We start from the raw sequence: 16,976 nt of genomic DNA, 5'->3' as shown, positions 1-16,976 counted from the left end.
TTTCTGAGGACCATGAAATCCTCAGAAGGGTGGAAATTTTGTCAACTTGTTATTGTGTAAAAACTTAGAATAAACATTTACAGAGCATGGCCATGCGAATTATTCTTTAGACACTCTTGGCTCAGACTAAACATGAGACTTTTGAAACTTTCAGGCCTTATTGCCCAAATAAGCCAGAAATAGCTTGTGTCAGGTGGGTTAAGGTTCCTTGCATGTGCTGCACATCAAGCATATCAGCATGGGGGACTAAGATAGAAAATTCCAGTAAGCTGCCATGTGACTTCATGTTCTTTATGCATACATATTCTTATTCCTTGGAGTTTTCTTTCTCAGCAATATAATATAAAAATTATTCCCTTACATTACTTAAACTTATGCCAGGAAAGTCTTTCCTAAGAGTTTACCAAAAACTTAGCAGATTTGTATATTTCATTATACTCATGCCATGGTGTCCACTTTGAATGCCCATGGAGCATGTTTGTAAAGACTAGGGTTGCAGCACTTTAAATTTTGTGTTTACTGATTACTTTCTAGGAAGATGAACACTATCTTCACCATAGCCTTTTAGTAAACGATGTTCCATGGTTTTTTTTCTCAGTAGCATACCTACTCCAGAAAACACTAGAATGAAAAAGCTCTTTCTTTCTCTCCTTGCTTCTTATTTTTCTTTCATAACATTTCTTCTGTGCTGTAGAAAACACGTAGAAATTATGTATTTTCAGGATTAAAAACTGGTCTTCGAGTTCTTTCACAGAACATCTCATTGTGCAATGAGCTACATACAATTTTACTGTTATCCCAGGAGATGAGTCGGGGGGAGATCATAGTACCTTCGTCCCCTAACTAGATTATTTATAATTGTGAAATCTGTGAATTAACTCCCTTAGGAAATATGAAAAATTGATCCACTTTGGTAAATTACTATTAATGCTTTCAACTAAATTAAAGTAAATGGTCATACTTGTATGTAGCCTGCCTGATGGGCAGGTAATAACAGCATCCTTCCTTTGTTGTTATCTTCATTTTCAGTTGCTGAAACCTCTCTGCTCTAAATACAGAGACATGCTGAAAAATCAGAAGAAAAAGAATTAGCCTGCTCCATAGTTCTTTGATTCTTCTTTGCTTTGTCTTATTGTTCTCCATCATTGCATATACCGGGTAAACATGCTTAAATTGGAAGGAACAGCAGGTTCCTTTCCCTCCCTCCACAAAGGGATAGCACAATAACTATGCTGAAGAAAGGACCATCTTACATGTTGTTCCAGCATTCTCACGCAGGTCGTTTGTGACCTTCTTTGAATCAGCTGAAGTGCCTGTGTGGGTTTTGGGGGCTTTGTATTTTTAAGCAAAAGGCCCTAGCGCTTAATATTTTGGAAATTATTTATCAATGCGTTTCTCAATTTATACATTGCTTAGGCTAAAATTGTTACCAAAATGAAACCAGATCTCCCCACAGAAATTTTTGCCAGACATTTTAATTGATTCCATATTCTGTAGAATACCATGTTGCCAAAATAATCATATTGAATCTGCTATTAAGGTATTTTTGGTGTGAATGCTGTGAGTCAGTCAGCCCACAGGGCTGTAAAGAATATCCTCTAATGCACATTTCCTAGGGCTCACCAGAAATGAGGGACATAATAACGCAAGACGTCTCCATTAGCACAATTGCACCAACACAACAGATGTGTAAAGTTTGTGCTTTTAGTGATATCACTAGTGTGAGTGTTTGTATAGCCGGTAGCTATGTGAAGGTATCAAGTTTAGAGTTGTTTACTTATTTCAAAAGCATACTCCCAATTTTTTCTTACTGAGGAATAACACATTTTTAAAGAATCAGATAACAATATTTAAAACTGTAGGCTTCAGAAATCTGTAGTATAAAACCAACTTACATAACATTAATGGAGTTTTTAAGCATCTGACCAAAATTTAATAGCTTGATTATCTTTCGGGCGTGTTCTTATTATGTCAACATGGTGCACAAATTAATATAGCTGTTCTGATCAGAATTTTTTTTTTTTTTGAGCATTTTGATCTTAGCAAGCCAAGTGTGCTGAGCAATATATTCCTTGAGAAGACAGTCAAAAAGCCACCTTCTTCCTTCTCTCCCACACAAAATTGTAAATTCAACTTGTCCATTATGAGTTTAAATTAGTGACACAGTAACAAGTAGATTGGAGTGGGGATCAGAAGACACCAGTTAGTAGTATTATTTTGTATCAAGATACTAACTACTCCTGGATGGTTCAGATGGTCCCGTTACAACAAGTTCTATACGTCAATGTATCTTTATCTCACTGGCCTGCTAGAACAATGCTTTTTTTGGAAAAAAAAAGCAATCTATTTTTCAAGTAACAGATGGATAAACAGATGGGTGGAAAAGTCCACTGAATAGTGTGTTGGCTGCCTGTCATTGCCTGTATGACAGCCAATAAATATCATATGGATTAAACCTGTAAACTAACATGTTCCTATTTAATGAATTCTTTCAGAATGGTACATGTTTGCTTGCCAATACCTGTATAAATGAAATGCCACTTTGGATAAGGTAAATTCTTGCAAGGAGACTAAACACCTAAGCACAGCTTGTTCTAAGATTAATAACCAAAAGCAAACAGGGAAGGAAGCCCCATGGTAAAGTGTGTACATTTTTACAGATTGTCTATGAGAAAGTATCTTTTGCACACCTGGAATGAATTCCTGGAAAGAACTTAACCTTCAGTATGTTTACACTTATGATAATGTTTTCATACTGCTTACATGTCTTTTTGTGAGAATTTAATATCTTGGGATTTCAGGCTTGCCTAAAAGAAAAGCACTGAATTCAGCAGCCAGTCATGAGATACCTACCCACATCCGACCACCAGCAGAACACATATTTTATCCTCTTTGAGAGATTCTCTTTGTTTTGGGCTAACATAAAACTAATGAAGAAAATACTGACATGACATGAAATTCCGTATTTACTGGCATTTAGGCCTTTCTGTGTAGCATGCATCTTGCATTACAAATGACGACAATTTGCCTGTCTGCCAAAGCCAGCACGGCTGTGGGGAATGGAAGGCTCCTGCTCACTTTAGGGTGTTCATCAGCAGAGATCATTATGTGTAAAAGAGTAGTTCATTTATTTTTTTTCCAGCCTACTGTCTAATACTCACTAACTCCTAGCTCTTCTGAGAGTAGATATATTTTTTTCCTTATTTAACAAACCATTACTGATTTTACAGGCAGAGGTAAAACTCTTACAGGCTCGGTTCCACAGCCTGCAAAATGAGATGGAGAGAGATTAAACAATTTCCCCATGATGCACTGAAAAAAATGCCTTGAAAAGGAGTTCACTTCTCCAGAGCAATGCTCCAATGCTGTCACCCTGTGGGAACCTTATTCCTGATTTTTTTGGAAGAAAATACAAAAGCAAATATTCAGGCTGAATAATGACACATGAATGTAATTATTAAAATTGTTTTGCTTTTGATTTTTCACAGGTAGTAGAAATAGTTTTCCTAATTAAAAAAAAATCCTTAAAAACAGTATTCCTGAAAAGAAAATGCAGCATTTGTGATGTCATAAAGCATAAAATATTTAGCTGTGCCTAGATAGAAAATAATAGAAAAAGAAAACAGAAGCTCAATACCAATAGATGGGGTAAATTTCAGTGAGTTTCTGAAAATGTATAGACAGTTGCAAATCACCAAGAATACTTTGCAACACTATCAGACATATGGATTTATCCAGCAGAATGGTATATGACAACATAAAACTGATTGTAATTTGAAAAGGAAATAAAAGATGAGTAGAAAATCCCTGTATCAATTAGAAAAAAGATTTGGCCTAAGAAAGACACAGTGAAGATTAACTTTGAAATATAAAACTAAATTCTGCCATATAAAAGTATTAGTATGAAAAGATCTTTGACTTTACATAACACCTTTTCCCTGAGGAGCTCCAAATCCTGTGAAGAGGTTAAGAGCTTCATGACATTAATTAGTTCCATATTATTTCATTTATATGACATGTGGCTAATGTGAATGATAGGAAAGAATCCAGCAAACACTTTAGGACATTCTTTAAAAAAAAAATAAATAATTAAACCACTGATCCTGATCAGTTTAGTCCTCCAAAGCACCTGAAAAGAAGAACTGCAAAGTGTTCAGAGAAAGGTTCTGAGGCTCTCAGGAGTACAGCAGCAGACTACAGGTATAAACCACCCAGAGGACAACACGTTCTGTTACCTACAGAATATCATGTAAGAAAACACAAAACACTGAAGTAATGGAATGAGAAAACACAGACAAGGAATTTTTGATTAGCAAGGCTCCTACTCTGCTACAGGACTTGGTCCTAAACAGAGACAGCAGACAAGATAAAACTGGGCAATCCACTGGTGCAGGATTACACAAATTATGTGGTGCTGAGTCCTTCGTGTAATAGAATTAGTTGATGCCTTCCTGAAAAGCATCACAGAAGCCTGTGAATATCCTTTTTATCTTCAGAGTCTTCCTTACAAGGCTCTAGTACAGCCAAGCAAGACTGTAACGCTGAGTGACCCTCAATCCCTACTGACACTGCTCCTATTCAGTGTACCCAGAAACAGGTTTCTTTATTAAAAAAAAAAAAAAGCTGTCATTTCCCCAGCCTCTTTGGGCATATGAGGCATGTTTGTGGAGCCATTACCTGGATCCAGCCTTGCCTAGGCCTGGAGGGTACCTTAATGGTGGGTTCAATTTTCTTATGCACTACAGCAGCCTTTTCAGTGACTGTATACCTCTAGATCTGACTGAAGGAGTGAATTAAAAGTGGAATATTCTCTTTTAGTGTAATATTACATGCCTATGCATCTTGCTGTACACTTAGTTATCCCTCCATGTGTGAATAAGCCCTTCTGTGAAAGAGCTGCTCTACTCCAGGCATATTACTATGATTGACAGAATCTGTCAGAAACCAGAGTGGGATTTTTGCCCCCTTTTCCTTCACTTACATATAGCAGAGAGTAAATTTTGTAAAGTAGAAGGGAAGTTAATAAAATCATTAGAAATATAACTGACATGAAGAAACACAGGCATTTTATTTTTTTACATCTCAAAATTGGAGAGTTTCAAGTTTTACCATATGAATTTTTGTCCAGCTTTTTTTTTTTTTTTTTTTTTTTTGGAACATAGAAGTCTTACATTCCAAAAATAACTAAATAATTCTATAGAAGCTTAGATTAAAATTAAATGAGGCTTACATGTGTATCTGAACTAATTTTTACTCTTTGGCTGGTTAGCCTCTGGAGCCTTAGGAATGCCTGTGTCCCATTTATTTAAAGCAATTCAAAGTCCCAAAAATCTGACAGGATCCAAGATTTCAAAATACCATCATAGACTACAAATTTACTGTACTGAATATAAGCAACACAAAACAACCAGGTATTCTCAGCCTTCTGGGCATATACAGATTTAAAGCTACTGCTGTCTTGTTATTTTCGCATCCCAGCAAGGGTGGGTTATTCCATGGCCCAACAGCTAAAGCAATGCATGAAGTAATTATTCACACAAAAGTACAAACAGTGCAGATCATTGCTAGCCTTTTCAAACCTTTCTCCTCCTTTTTGACTGATTTTTTCCCAATATCCATGTCAATCGGACTGCATTTTCTCCATCACATAGAGAATTTTTGTCACTACACACTTGACAACTTCGGTCTTGCTTTTCCAACACACAGTGCACAGTTAGGTGCATCCATTTTCTTCACCTCTTCAGCCTTATTCCCCTGCCTCCAGCAGATTAGACTGAGGTCCCTAACAACTCTACACATATTCCACTGACAGGTGATATTAGATTATTATACTGGTTGATGTCGCCTTCAGCTGAGTTGACCTGTGAAATGATTTAACCAGACTCATAGGCAGTCCCCGTGAAAAACAGCCATAGCAAACAGCTAAAACACAGTTCCCCCCTGTACTGCCAATAGAGATCATCTCTAGGGGTTCCACATACATCATGACTCCCCAGGTGGTTGGTCTATTTATATACATTTATCACCACCAGACTACAGATGACTGGCTCTGGAAGTAGTCTGGAGGATAACCAAGATGATTTATGCCTCTATGGTCACATTGCTCTTATAGACAACTCCAAACTGCCTACAGTGTCTAGGCAGGGCTCTGGGCCAACGTGCCTGTAGCGACACGTATAGGCAGGTAACAAAGAGGCAGTTAGATGATGTACAGCCTCATCACAGACATACTCTCACTTCTAAAATATAGTCTTTTTTGTGTTTGACCCTGAAACATCAAAGCTGAGTTGCTACAGAGATGGTCTTGACAGTAAGCCAGGTGGCAAAACCTGGAAACCTGGAAACCTTGGCTTTTAATGTCTACTTGAAATATAGTGCTAGTTCTACCACTTCGTTGTAAAGATGCAAGAGGCTCTTATGATCTGAATGATCGTAACAAATCCTTATGACAAGTGTGCATTATCATTTGGAAAAATTAAAAAAAAAAAAAAAAAAAGACATAAAAGAATGAGACTGTGTATTTTAATACTAAAGTTGCAACATTAATGTTGGGTTTGGACGAACCAGCTTTGTCCTGGTTAGATTTTGGACCTACCAGCAGTAGTCACACTGGATAAAACAAAACAACCTGATCAATATCCTACTCTTTTGTAAACTCCTTTGTTAAAGGGTTCACCACCTAAAGAGACAGTAACACCCAATACTGCAGATTTTCTTTTCTTTGACTTTTTTTTTCCCCCTGCCTTATGTTAAGCCATTAAAACTACATTTGTAGGACAAGAAAACAATATGCAGGAAAATAGTTTGTAACATATGAGCAATGTAGGCTGATACAAGTTTCATATCTCTTATTTAAAAGTCTTGGTGATTCACATTAAATTACTTTTTAAATTTATTTGTTGACAGAAGAAAAACAAAAGCTAGCAAAACTCCAGAAAAGAATCTGCTATTCAAACACATAAGAATGAAGATAAGAGCATGTGGGGATTTTTCCAGAGTGTTTAATTTCCACTAATTTTTTTTCAAATTTTATAAATAAGAAGAATCCAGTTCAAAATTCCAACTCTTCCTTTATTTCACCCTAACTTCATGGTTCTAATTCAAAATGATGAAAAATTATGAATGGAAGGCTTAATTCACAGTCTTTCTGAACTCCATCAATTTAACTAACAAGGAAAAGGCCCCTTATAATTCTCAAAATTATTTTGGGGTTCCAAGGGGTTCAACAGAAACCTTGAACTTCAGTGGTTTTTAAGCTGAATCCCTAAGACTTTCCAGATTAATCTTCCAATGTATTAATAACAAAGCTGTTTAAACAAAACTGCCATTGTAAGAACTGAACCCAGTACTACATGTACCGTGCAGTTTGGTCTTCCCAAACATCTCCCCTAATAAATCCCTTTCAAGCCTCCAAGCTGTGATTCAGAAAGAGAAGAATAGTTCAGGGGTAACAGCACGGTGAAGCCTTGAGTCACGAACACTTTGTGGAAAGAGTTGGTGTATCATTAAGTAATACAGGAGGAAAGAATAATTGGTTCGAACCCAGTCAGCCAAGTGAGGACAAAGCCTGCATTTGTGATGTGTGACTCAACGTGCTCTTCAGCAGCGGCGTTACAAACAGCTCTCTGCAGGTCCGAAAGAAGTGGGGCCTTTTGAGAGGAGAACGTGGAACTTTTCCTTTGCCATTTGCTACAGCTCTGAACATCTCACCGCAGTATCAGTGGCATGTAAACAGAAGTTATGCATTACAAGACAGAATTCAAAAACAACTAGGGCCTCCTTGTTACTTCTGCTGTGCCATCTATACTACAAAAATAGCACTATATAAACGAAAACAACCCCACAAAGAGAAAAGAAACACATCTGAAGCATCATAGATGAAGAAACTGGAGTTCAGTAATGTCATTTGCCGTCTCAACTCTCATTCCAGTTGCAGAAGTCTGTCTGTTTCTCTACATCCCTGTTGACACACGACAGGTCACACAGCACTAGAAATACTGACATTAAGTAATGTTGGTTTGGATTTAACACAGATGGGAAATACTCCTTGGCTTTCTGGGAAGAAAATGGGTATGGTGATTATCATCATTGCTGAAAAAAACCCCACCTAAACCAAAAACTAAACAAAGCAGGGGAAAAATAGATGACTCCAGCAACATTTCCCATCTCCAACTACTCACATATCAAATAAGCTCCATTAAGTAGCACCCACTTAATCCAGTGGTCTAAAATGAGAAATGGCAACTGTATCCACAGAAGTGGCTCTTATGCCAATATACTTCACCTCTGTACTAGCTTTTCCAGGTGTGTTTTTTAACCCTCTTAAACGTTATGCTTTTAACTGAGAATTGTTTATAATCTAGTACCTTAGGGCAGTAGGATATGAAGATGGGATTTTGGTGAGATACAGAACAAGAACACTGAATTGGAAAATATGCAATAAATGGTAGGGATAAGACCGCATTATATTTATGCTAGCATCTTGATAATATAGGTAGGAAACATATAATCTGTTCACTAGCTACTGAACTTATCTACAGATGAACTTCCCTTCATTAGTCTGCTTGCTTCCTCTTGAAGTAACAGGCTTTATTCTCTCAAATACCCTAAAGATGGTTATGCTAACTAATGAAGCATGATTTTTGTGTGTATATATATGCACATACACACATAGGTATATGTATGTATGCATGCCTAGATATACACTTGTATATATAAAATCAATTTGGTTAAAACAGTGCAGCTATACAATCTTTGTGCCGAAGTAAATCAGTAAGTGTAGAACTCATCCAGAATCCTACAATGTAAGACCTTTAATGTCAACAAATTCACAGCCTTCAAGAGTCATTTGCCATTGTAGTGCTCTTTATATTGTCATTAACATCTCTGTAAAATGGAAATTTTAACTAAATTCCAGAAGAGCTGCTCCAAATATTACAGAAATATAATACCGATATGAAAAAATGGCAAAAAAATTCATTCACTTTTTTCTGTATCTTCATTTTGGGGTAAAGAAAGAAAAGCAGAATTTTCTTTGCTTCTTAAAAACTAAACTAAACTAAATAAATAAATAATGTTTGTTTTCAGATACACAAGCTATGCTATTTCCTTCAGCACGTTGAGTGAAAAAGCTTTGCATTTTCCAACGGTCATCATTTAGAAGAGGTGTAACATTCTCACTAGGAGTAAGGTAGCTTCCAACAAGCGGTACATTATTTCAGTAACATGAAGAGAAGAGAGGGATAGGAGTTACACAGGGGAACGACAGAATTTGAGAAGAAATTCTTTGGCTCTTGGTAAGCAGCAACTAAAAGATACTACCATGTGAAAGCTGATCTGTGTAACATGAGGTGTTTATCCCATCAGTCTACATCTAAAGATTTCAGCATCAATAAAGACCTTAACAGTGGTAATTAGCACCATTTCAAACAAATTACATGAGTTTGCAATTCATTGCTTAATTGATACTTCACTCAACAGAAGGTATTTAATACTCAAATAAAACAGAGCTTTATTAGAAATGTGGTGAATGTTTTATTTTACAAAGTAGCATGCTAATAAAGACCGAGTTGAAACTATGATCCCCATTTGAAACTACGCTGGTGCAATGACAATTTTGCAGCATAAACTATATTGTAATTACACTAATAAAAGCGTGTTGTCAGTCAGTTCTCTATATGCATGCCATTTAGAAAGAGCTACATAAATATGTAAATTATACATATTTATGATCCACTTCTTCCTGGTCAGAAATGACCAAAACCTAAGATTATCATTTAATTAGAAGGTAAAGTGCAACAGAAGCCCCCTCTTCCCCCTAACAGCCCCCTCTTCCCCCTAACAGTCACTGGAAGGTCAGGGAATTTAAAAATATTGGATTTGCTATTTCAGATTGAAGCTTGGGTGTGCAATGTTTCCACAAAGCCAAGCAGCTGGTGAAACAATGGATTCAGGCACCTAACTTGCAGCAGCCATACAAGAGCATCACGGTCTAATTTACTTGTGGGTGGGCAGCCAGGGAGGCAGGCACCGAGGTGGGAACAGAACCCAGAGGCCACCCAGGTCGCCATCCTACCCTCTGAGCACTGCAGTCCTGGTAGCATTAAACTGCCTTTCCTATTAATCAATGCACAATTTACTAACAAATTCACGATACTCTACAATAGTGTATTCCCAATTTAGGTCTTTAACGTCAAGTAACCAGTGACCCGGATGGCATGGCTAACTTCTCTGCTAACTCCAGCTCTACAAAATAAACTGTGCCACTTTTAGCAATAACTTACCTTTCTACAGCTTTTTCTCCATTTGAGAGCTGCACTTCCCTTTTGATAAGAGGAAGGGCCTCGTTACAATGCACTGGAAATATCTATTAATGGGAAAACAAGGATATGTTTATATAGGCAGGGGAACCACAACTCTATTTTTAAATAGAGACTTAATTCATTTAAATAAGGATTACCTGGAACTTTACAGAAAGCAGACTGCTGAAACAGGTGATAACACTGTTATTTTTAAGTCTTGGAGAAGCTTAAATAAAGAAAATAAGACATTATTAATGAAAGTCTGCCAAGATTATGAAAGAAAACAATAATATATTTATGCAAGAGCGTATTAAGCCCACTCATGAACTAATCTTCAAGGAAAGGAATCTTTCCCAAAACAGCCACTTAGGTTAAATGGAAGGAAATTATGAAAGTGAATCACAAAGCTGTAGGGCTCATGTTCATATTAACAAGAAAAATAATAGGAACGGATCACCCACTCTTTGTCTTCTGTGGTTGCTACTGCTTCTTATTTTTCTAAAAGAAAGTAAGCAGGCAAAATCAAACTCTTCTATTAATGAGTATGTGTTGACTCTTCTGAAAAGAATAGTAATGACTTCACAGCTGTTCACATTAGCTATTTTTAATTTACTGCACAGGTTTAACCATCCTGAAAGACCCACGAAAGCATTTCATCTGAAAATATTTTAAATGAATTTAAGCTTTCGAGCATTTTTAATTCTTAGGTGAGTGAAACTGGCTAAGAAATAAACATTCTTCCCTCTTCTAATTTATTGTTCACAAAATGCATTTTTGTGGTTTGCAAGAATCGCTATAGCTGGCTACAAACAGACAGCAAAGTTTATTTCATTAAAGCCACCCGCAGCGTTGGGCTGTACTTGAATACAAGCACCTGCTTATCTACCTCTCTGTAAAAAGCACTAAATATAATAAAAACGCACCTAGGGATATCAGTATTTAACTTCATTTGTTAATTGGTGCAGAGACAGAGAAAAATGAAGACTTTTGCACAAGTCTCTTTGCCTTGTGACAAAGTTTTCTGTTTGTTTCCCTGCAAATAACTCAAATAAGGAACAACCACGAGCTAAATATCCACCAGTGTTTGACTTGCATTTTGCAAGCAACATAGCAGAATTAGTTATTTCTGGTAGACTATTGTTTTGTTCTCGAGGAATGCAAAGGTGTCCCTTCACTGAATAAAACTCTCCACCTTTTTTTTTTTTCAGTTGAGGACACAGATGACCGCCTGCTTGCTTGGGCTCGCCTTGCAGAGCCCTCTCCTGCTAGGGGCTCCGGAGCGCTGCAAACGCCCGGCGTTTCTGAGCTTGCAGCACAACTCACCATCTGCATTATTTGCACTCTGACCACTTACTCTCCAAACACAGAACACGGCCCACATCAGCCTCGGGAAAGGAGGACTGAGCACCAATGCACCCATCTGCACAGAACGAGAGGACGCCTGGTGAGCAGTGCAGCCACAGGCAGCCTGCAATGCAGAAAAGAGAGATCATAAAAATAAAACTGTACATGGTAAAATGCATTAAATCGTTTGTTAAAATATTAAATAATACGCTCATTTCTGCACGTACACACACACACGCTTCATAAATTCCCGGTTGAACATCAGAAAGAATTTCCTATGTGCATTTAATTAGATTCTGAATATTTTTTCATATGCACCCTGATGATTTGGAACATTTCCAAAATATTAGGAACATGATTAAACATATATATGAAATTTTGGACATTTATCTTACCTTTTCTGCCTTTTCATGGCCCACTGGCCAAACAGCTTCTGAAGGGGAGCCATACTGTTCGTTTATTGTTGCAACTGGTGCGGTTCATTATAATGACAAAAAGCATCAAAGCTGAGGGCTTTCATCCATCCACAACCCTATGTATTTTTTAAGCCAGTGGCTAAATTTTTTACTGAGATTGTGATAGATCTTAAAGATTTGTACTCTGTTCCTTAGAAACAGCTTTTTAATTAACTTATTTATTTATTGATGAGTGTAGATGATAGGAAAGGAAAGAAGCGAGGGTATTGAGGAAGATATACATTCCCAGCCTATTAACCTCTGCTATTGAATAATGCTCCAAAAGCCCCATAACTTTCATTTTTTTTCTCTCTCTAGATAGAAAAGGCAACATGTTTTGCATTCAGTACGGAGGAGAAATAAACACCCTTGCCAGTTACATTTCTGCAGAAAAAGAGCCCTAGATCAATACATTTGTGTATTTACAGACATCTGCCACAGATGATGAATCCTCCAGCAGATTAAACTCAGAAGAAATGACAAACAATTGTTGGCATGCTGCTGGAAATTGGCTACATTGCCATTTCCCATAAAAAAAGTACAGGCTTCTAACAGTCTTCAACTTTGCTGGACAAAAAAACCACCCAACACCCACCCCACCCCCACCCCCCAAAAAAACCCCAACCCCCCAAAAAAACCCAAACAAACAAAAAACCCCAAAAAACAAACCCCAAACCCAAACCAAACTATACTATGCCAAAACTGTACTTGTCAACCTTTTTCTGAATTACTTTAATATTGCTTTACTGGTGTGTTTCACTGCTGCTCATCACATGCTACTTGAAATAATTCTAGAAAGAAGGACAGTGTAAAGAAAATTACCATAAAAAGATAACTGCAGACATTCCAAAGAAAACAGTTAAAGATATAATATAAATTGCCACTTAATGACAGTTCAACATGCTTGCAAGTCAGCTGACATGCTGTTAAGTAGGCTATCACTGATTAAAACGCCAGCTGCTACGGACTCAGGTTAGTATGTTAAGAAAAGGATAGTGCCCTAGACGTGGCTGCTCTGTCCCAAATGCAACATAGCCATTTTAACACAGTCATGCTAATAAATTTTGCTCAACAGGGATTAATAGCTCTGGTTTAGTTAAACTCCTTTCGTTTCCAGGATTAACATGTCATCTGCACAGGTTTTACTAAATCAGTTATTAAAACAAATTCATATCAAGTATTTACAGATCATGTGCATTTAAACTGAAATCACAGCAAAGGCAATTCCCTTTTGATGCAAATCATGTGCTTTTTACACAACATCCAGACATTTAACTCTTCATGCCTGCATACACCTTACCCTAAGCATTTTGCTGAAATAAGGAAAATGGTATTTTTATGCCGTTGCCCCTTCTCTCCACAAGAAATTGCTAGGGCATGCACTGCCAAGGCAAGCAGACAGCCACAACTCCCGTCTCCCTGGATTTTGGAAAGGAAGCAGTGGCTGCAGTGAATGCAAATAGAGCTAATGATAATTATTAAAGGCAGCAACTGGGTACTAGTCACACATTCTAACGTTTCTCAAGTTTTCTCACAATGACATTTTAAAGCCTTAGAGCATTTAAAGCTGCTGGATTTAACATTGGGTCAGACCCCTTATAATTGCTAACTGCCCACCAGTGTAACATAATTTGGGGAAAAAAAATAAGCATGACTCAGGCGATTTGAATCATATCTTATCTTGACTTTAATCACTGAAAGTGATATTCCCAAAGAACTATCTTTCAAATTAAAAAGTTTTCCCCATTGCAGAAGATGCACCCCTCCAATTTAACATGCCCAAGAAAAGCCACGTGCAGTATTCTTTTTGAGAATGATAAAATGATTCTCCTTCTCCAGTAATAACCCTCAATCTTTATCATTACCCAAGGCAGCTTTAAATTACACAATCATCAATTATACTGTGTACTGTTAGAGATACTCCTCAGTCTCTTAATATCACTGAACAATCCTTGCAGACTTCAGCCAACAGCCAGACCCAACCACATTCAAACATCCTACTTTGTCACACAGGATTGCCTTGGGGACAGGATGAGGATCTGGTAAGCTGCGGACCCCAAATCCCGAGCACCCCGAAGCATTGGCAGTCTCGTCCCGGCAAGCTGCCTCCCGCCGCTCAGGAAGCTCTTCCGGAATCTGTTGACTCTGGCTATCAAGGCTAAGGAAATTGCTCATTGGGAAAGACTGTTTTTACAGAGCTGGATGTATAAATACTTTCATTCATGAATTTAATCCAACAACCTATCACTTTACTGGGATATGAAGCATAAGAAAAACTTTTAAGGATCCATTTGTAAAGGTTCAGGTTTAAGAGAGGCTTTTGTGCTTCAGAGAGTGTAAAAGTTGCTGTTGAAGACGACCTGAATCACTGATAACTCACAGATCAGTGGGAAGCAGCAACAAACCTGCTTTTCTCCCACTCCAAACCTGTGCCATCGCATGCTCTTAACTGTGTCATGACTGGGATTCATAGGTACTAAATATACATGCCAATTAATACAATTTGGTGCAGATTTCAGTTTGGAAGACGTTTAGGAGAAGCCCGAAATGCTATATTATGTTCTCAAATTCTATGCATTAATTTAAAAACAAAGATATCTGATCCCTGTCTATTGTACTCCTAAGACAGTAACTGAAATTGTAGCTTTTCAGCAGGCAGTGCTCAACAAAAGGGAATTGTGTGAATAAATGAAAAGCCAAGAGAAGCTCAAATGGACTACAAGCAGTACTCTATACAGTGAACACCCATTTGCACAGCAGAAAAGTGTGCAATGGCACACCCAGACGTGCTCTGCGCACTCATAATTAACGGCATCCTGCAGTAATTGAGATGGTAGGTGTTGGTACCATGAAAGAACAATGGCATCCAAGCAAGGTGACAAGTACAGAGCCAGTCCGCAGGCTCTTCCACGCTCTGCTACACACACACCCCACACACCTTCTAGACTGGCAAACAGAGGGCAGGGGGAGAAGGGAAAGGGCTGGAAATGTTAAAAAGATCAGAAGTGAGGCTCCAAAAATGACACAGCTATCCTAAAACCAACCAAACAAAAAGATTACATTGGTTATCATCTTATCATATATAGTTATGGAAAAGACAAGGGGCTCGGACTGGCATGGTTTTGTCTGCAGCCACGAAGGCTGGAAACTGAATTCAACGTTTCAGGAAAACCAAGACTCTCACGGCCATTAGAAAACTTGCATCATCATTAATTACAAAGGTAATGAGTGCTGTCAGTGCTGAATCTGATGTGGTATCCTGAACATGGAAACATTTCATGATTTTTTTATGTAAAAATAAGTAAAATTACAAGTGTAGGTTTCACTTAGAGAAACGTCTGCCTGTTCTGCTGGAGACTAGTGGAAGTGATCGGGAGTAAGGCCAGTTGAGTTGACACACTGTGTAAGAGAGAACACAACAGTCAATAGCTTTCATCAGTAGCCAATGTTAATTCTGTACGCCTAACACAATTACTTCAAAGAAGAAATGATGGTAGAAGTTATTAGAGCTATATTTCCTCAAAGATAAAAACCAAAAAAAGGAGGGGGGTGAAAAAAGCGCACTGTTTTCTTAGCACAAGACCGGAATCAATTGCCTTTTCTCAGGAAAAACAAGTACTTCTAATGTTTTTTTATACGCAGGCTGTTCAAATAAAACAACCCTGAGAACTAAGCTACAACTTGGATAGGCTGAGTAAAATATTTGCCAACTATAACTACGGAAGTGGCCAAACTGCAAAAGAATATTTTCAATACGCTGCCGAATTACGGAACTATTGGGAAATGTGGTATTTACGGAGGGAGGACCGTGCTCCCATTAGGATATAATTGGCTCTAATGGTCACTGCAATTAAATTTGTTAATTATCTTTTGTCTCAAAGAAAAATGTTGACAGCTGATGACGATTCCAGGAAAGTTTCACTTAATTTTAGAAGAAAATAGCTAGCTTGCCCCAAGGAAAAACAAGTTATCAGGTTCAAGCAACAACCAGGAAATACCGTGTATGCTCAGCTTGTAACATGTTGTTTACCAAATAACTGGAGCTGTTAATAAAGCATTAGTTAATAAGTCAGTACTCTAGAAAGTTAGATACTGTAACATTTTGAGGGGAGGCTCAGATTTTAATCTAAGTGTCAGTCATCACACTATCAGCTCCAGCGGTGCTCCAGTCCAGGTGTGCAGGGTGCAGCCCAGTGCCGCTGTGTTTGCTTAAGATGTACCACAAGTAAAATTGGCAGGGTCCCGGTGTGAAGGCTAGCGTGACACATCCCTAATCAGCCCTTAATTACCTTAGGTTTTTTGTACTGTTAAGCACAGCACAACTATACGGCAGGGTATTTGCCAAGCTCATTTAATTAATCTACCGTTTTATAATCTCACATCACCCGCTAGTTTTTAATAGACTGATTAATAGAGATAACTACCGTGCGTGTGCAGTTTAGGTCTTGAGCTGACATTTTTTAAACCAATGAAAACTTTTTATTACCTTTAATAGGTGCAGCAACAGTAGAGACTAAAGCCCCTTTCCTCTCAAATATTTTTTGTCACCCACCTGCCCTCCTCAAGAGAGGCAGTAAAAAACATCATATACTAGCTGCAATTCCAAGGATTATTTTATTAGTGTCCTAAATTTAGCCTTCTGAAACCCACAGCCACCGCTGCTAAGCCATCGTGAAATGCAGTGTAACATACACCAGTGGACCTGCCTCCATATTAAGAGCTCTGTCAATCCAGCACTATCACATGTAGATGCTATGGTGCAAGCTGGCGCTGTCCCGTGCACCGTGTAACTCGTTTTTCAGTGTCACATCCCTTCTGCTTCCACAGAGACCCACCAACCAGCCTGCTGGACCGACCTCTGCTCTATCAGCTCCCA

This window comes from Falco punctatus, assembly GCF_963210335.1.
Source record: "Falco punctatus genome assembly, chromosome: 10".
NCBI lineage: Eukaryota > Metazoa > Chordata > Aves > Falconiformes > Falconidae > Falco > Falco punctatus.
This window is presented reverse-complemented; position numbering follows the sequence as displayed.